The 4,808-nt window shown below is 41.0% G+C and overlaps 1 long non-coding RNA gene across 1 annotated transcript in view; it reads left to right on the top strand.

The window, feature by feature from the left end:
• LOC109380166 (uncharacterized) overlaps positions 1-1,002 on the top strand; it is a 14,552-nt gene extending 13,550 nt beyond the window's left edge. Inside the window, exon 3 of the long non-coding RNA XR_002123386.1 lies at positions 653-1,002. This is a non-coding gene — a long non-coding RNA (uncharacterized LOC109380166). The remainder of the gene's footprint in view (positions 1-652) is intronic.
• The last annotated feature ends 3,806 nt before the right edge of the window (positions 1,003-4,808 follow it).

Raw genomic sequence — 4,808 nt, 5'->3', positions numbered from 1 at the left:
AAGCAAGCAGTTGGCAGTGTTGTATTGGAGCTGGTGTGATATCTACACTGCAGAACAGTCCCGTGTGGCTCTAGCAGGAGGTGACAATCTCAGTGTGAGGATGGAGGAGAGGAGATGACCGGGATGTCTGGGCAATGTCTGAGATGCAGAGGAATTCTCAGTTTCAAAGCGGGTCCTGAGGGCTAACTCAGGAGCAGAAGCTTGAAGGAGATCAAGGGGTTGGCAATGACCTCAGTGAGTGCAGGGGTACAGAAATTAGGAGTATAGACATGTGTCAGCTAGCCACCAGCACCTAGAAGTAAAGCCAAAGTTCCAAGAGACAACAGTGTCCAGGCAATGACCTCATGAGTGGCTGAGGTGGCCTGGAGATAAAGGCCTGTGACAGTGTTTCTGTGACACAGTTCGTGTAAATGGAGCTGTTGAAGTCACCAATATTGTTAGCAGGAGTTGGAGTGGAGAAGAAAAATATGAATTACGCATCGAGTCCATTGGAAGCTTTTTATGGTCAACTAGAGAACATAAAAGTTATCGAAACAGTAAATATAGGGAGGGCTAACTGGCTTTAGGGTCTTAGAAATGTTAAAATGTTTTAGTGACTGCTGATCATGACATTTTATATTAATAAGATTCAATTTTGTCATCTTTTATTTAGGACTAACCTATCTTTGGATCTGTTTACCAAAGAAGATTATGAAGAGTTTAAAGATAGAACTTTAAATTGAATCGTAATTATTTGTTCATTATGGCATTTTTTTTGTTGGAACAGGGACTTAAACAGTTGAATGGAAAAATTACCTTTATAAATTAATACTATTTCTTTGCAAGTTAGTAAAATTTTTGTTAAATGTTGTTATATGTATACAAGTATTATTTTCAGAATTAATATTTATCCATATACTTTTAAGTTAAACTTATACATGAAATTTAAATTAGCATATCAGTCTAATTGCATGCATTTAAATTGCCAATGTTTCCCTTTTATTAATGAGGCTATAACTGCTGCTTTATTCATCCCTTCATTTAGATGTAACCTTGAAATTAAACTTGTATTAATTCAAATTATTTTTGGCTTCCTCACTTTTTAAAAATTTCTCAATTATTTTATGATAAAGCTTACAGTTTACATATCAAAAATTATTGTGAGTGTTAAAACTAATGGTTATTTAAGTCATCTTTTCATCCTAAGGAAAAGTAGTAAAGTTATGCAAATTCTATATTATAATATGAAGTATTTTAGGGAAATTTTTGTGCAAAGATTAGAAGAGACAGTCTTCTTTTCCAGACTTCTAATTAATAGATACATTTTTTTAAGTCAATGGATGAGAGGTTTAGAATGCTGAAAATAATTTAGAAGTGTTTTTCAGTGCAGTTCTTTTATTTTCAATTCAGTATTAAGTAGTAATTACCTGTTGCCTACCCCTGTTTCTGTGCTTTGTGGTGATGCGGTCGCTCCCTAAATTGGATCAAAGGCTTAGGTGGAACCAAAACATTAGGAGGGAGAGACAAGAGGTTTGCCTGTGATCCAACCCCGTGCACACTCCTTGCTGCCTCCCCTTGGTGTGGAAGGTCCCCTTTTCTATCCAGGGTGATGACAGTGATGACGTCATTCTTTCTGGAGGACATAGAAAGGGTGGGTTGCTTCATTTCTCTTCAGTGGCATTACAAAGTGGAAATAATACGAAATTCTCACAAAATGGTACAAGATGTAGTAAGGACTGTAAAATAATGGCGAGTTTTGTTTCTTCCTCTGGTTGGTTTTACCTTAATCACTATGAGACTGCAGCAGTCTAGGATTTGTGGCAATGTGTTCTTCTAGTAACTGTTTACCAAATCTGCCTGTTTCCAGCTGAAGGCCGCATTGCCTGGCTAGGGGACTTGGCCCTGCCTGTCATGCAGTGTCCACAGGGTCGTGCAGCTTATTAGGAACGTGCTGGGTCAGTCTCAAGGCTGCCAAAGTGCTGGGTAAAGCTTCCCATTTTAGCTCATACAACTTAAGGCATTGTAAAGTAAGACATTACTTGTTTATATTGTAATTTATGCTACATGAAGCTTTGTGGTGAATGTGAATGAGGATGTTATGTTCACTTCATCGTAGGATTATATTTATGTGACTTTTACTGCTTGATATAGTAAAGTGGTTGGTTTTAATGTATCAAGTATGCCAGTATTTATGAGATTTAAAATATGAGTCTCATGCTGGCTACACACTTAGTTTGTCTCACTGTTCTAGAACCATGGAGTGATGACAACTCCTACTGAAATGAATGTTCTAGATAAGTACTCTAAATCTTTTTATTTAACAATTCCTGGTGAAAGTGTATTAAATCTCTGTTTTGTTAAATAGAATATAATAAACATAATTCAACTTTTCTTTGACACATCACTGAGTATCAGTTATGATACTGTGATTTATTTTTGGTTCTGTAATTCCAGAGGGGTTAACGACCCCTACGATAAATGCCCTGGACTCCTATGAGGTCCTGCCTCCTTTTCATCTCCAGCCCAGAGTGGCTTCGTCTGGTCCCCATGAGCAGAAGCTGTCACTCACTAAATATAATATATACCTGCCTCTTCCTCCCACATAAAGTGGACGACGGGGGTGCTGCTCGCACCTCTGCCCTTTTCCCTTTGCGGTGTCTTTCAGAGCCACACTGGGACATGGCTGAAGTGCCGCCACCATCTGTGTGGCTCGCACGTGATCGATCCACGTCCATCCACCCGTAATCCGAAGTTCAGACTTCTCCTCTTCCGTCTGGCTCTGTGAGCCCACATGTGTGGCCATAGGTGCAGGCAGAGGGCGGGGAACAGGTGCAGCTGGTGGGGGTGCCAGGAGGGCGGGGCCGCCTGCTCGTGCAGCTTGCGCTCTCTGACCCCACTTACCCTTCACTCCCAGAGGTGCTAGTCCATTAACCAGTGCAGGGTCTGCTTTTATTTAGTTACTTTCAATAATGCAAAAAGCAACTGTCAACCCACCCCCAAAACAGAATCTTGAAAATAACTTACATTTAATCCTATTGCCCCCCCCCCACTTCCCTGCTCTCCTACTCAAGATAACCTTCATACTAAATTCAGGTATATGATTTCTTTACTTTCCTTCTCATATAGTTTTATTGCAATTATGTGTCTTCCTAAAACTTTCATTATAAATCTAGGTGTTCAATTTTCTAGTGAGGACATTATGTTACATATATTGTTTTTGGACTCTTAATATTACATTGCTAAAATTCATGCACGTTGCTGAGTGTCCTTGTGGTTCACTGGTTTTATTCTGCTTTCTGAAAGTCAGTGTGAGGAGATATCCACATTCCTGGGAATAATACAGTTCGAGCCCAGATGATCCCACTTTTCCTCATGATAAACTCACTAACCACTTGCTTAATCTGGTTAATTTTATTGATAATGATCCTAAATGAGTCTCCTGATCCCTATGCCTTTAGAAATCTGATCGTGTGTACAGAAACATTATGTGTTCCCAGAAAAGTTGCGGGAGGAAATCAGGTTGACCTGTAGACCCCTGAGTGAAGAGCCTGCCTCACAGCTTCCCGGGGCACCGAGATTTACCCTGCTCTACACTTTGTAAGAATCGGAGTGTGAGGGACATTTTGCATATCTCTGGAAGTGCGCTGATATCACCTCAAATGGCTCCATTTCATTGTCATGGTGGTCTTTCTGAGACCCTGACCTGTCCTCACTGGACTCTATTTCAGGAATCTGGTGAAGTTTAGAGATGTTTTTTAAACAACCAGAAGTACCCTATTGGACACCCATTAGTCCTGGTGTTTCAGTACATCATTTTAGTGTATGTCTTACATAATTGCGTATATGTCGGAAGCTAGACCTTTTATTTTTTAAAAAATCACCATGAAATGAATATTCTGGACATCAAGGGACAGAGATGAACTGAAAACTGAAATTATCCCAGCAAAAGGCAAAGCCAAGTACAGCAGTACCAACCCTGTACCGCCCACGCCTTCCTGAAGGGGGAGCCTCTAGTTACATACCGGCCTGGGCAGAGGTTGTGGAAGGTGGTGACGTCCAGTCATTAGCCTCCTACCTACGTGAGTCAGGTTCAAGTGAGACACTCATTCACTCACTCATTTATTCATGCGGTATTTATTGAGCACATATTATGTTCCAGATGCTGTTCTAGGCACTGGGGGAACATAAGTAAACAGAACATACAAAAATCCCTGTCTTCCGGGGAAGACATGGTAAAATAAATAACTAAAATATACAGTGTGTTTAAAAGTAAGTACTGTGGAGAGAAATAGAGAAGGCGAGGTGTGTGAAGGGACGCGGTGTGGGGTAGGAAGATGAAGGGAAGGCTCCAAAGAGATGGCGACTTGGAGAACAGCCTGAAGCGAGGCCGCCAGACGTGCCGATAGAGGAAAGAGCATAAGGATGTTCTGACTCCAGGATCTGAGGCTGGTGGGAAGAAGAGGAGGAGAAGGCAGCAGGGAGGAGGGGAGGGGCAGCAAGACCAAGTCCTGTTGCACCATTTTGAAGACTCTCCTTTTCTTCAGAGTTAGATGGAAAGCTATTGGAGGGTTCTGAGCAGAGTTTAGACGTGAACTGACCAACATTTAATGGAACTACTTTGGCAACTGTTTTGAGAATGGATTGAAGGAGGCGAAGGCCTTCTTACCTTATGTATGAGCCAGTGAGGGATGATTGTTCTCCATGTATTTTAATATAAGAAATCAAGCAAGTAAAACTTCTCTACAAAGAGGGACTTTTCATGAGGAATTTGCAAATACTGAAGTTCTCTTTCCTCGGCAAAGATAATACAGTCCCTCTTCTGGGAGGGG

This window comes from Hipposideros armiger, unplaced genomic scaffold (genome assembly GCF_001890085.2).
Source record: "Hipposideros armiger isolate ML-2016 unplaced genomic scaffold, ASM189008v1 scaffold_33, whole genome shotgun sequence".
In the NCBI taxonomy this organism is placed as follows: Eukaryota; Metazoa; Chordata; class Mammalia; order Chiroptera; family Hipposideridae; genus Hipposideros; species Hipposideros armiger.
This window is presented reverse-complemented; position numbering and strand designations above follow the sequence as displayed.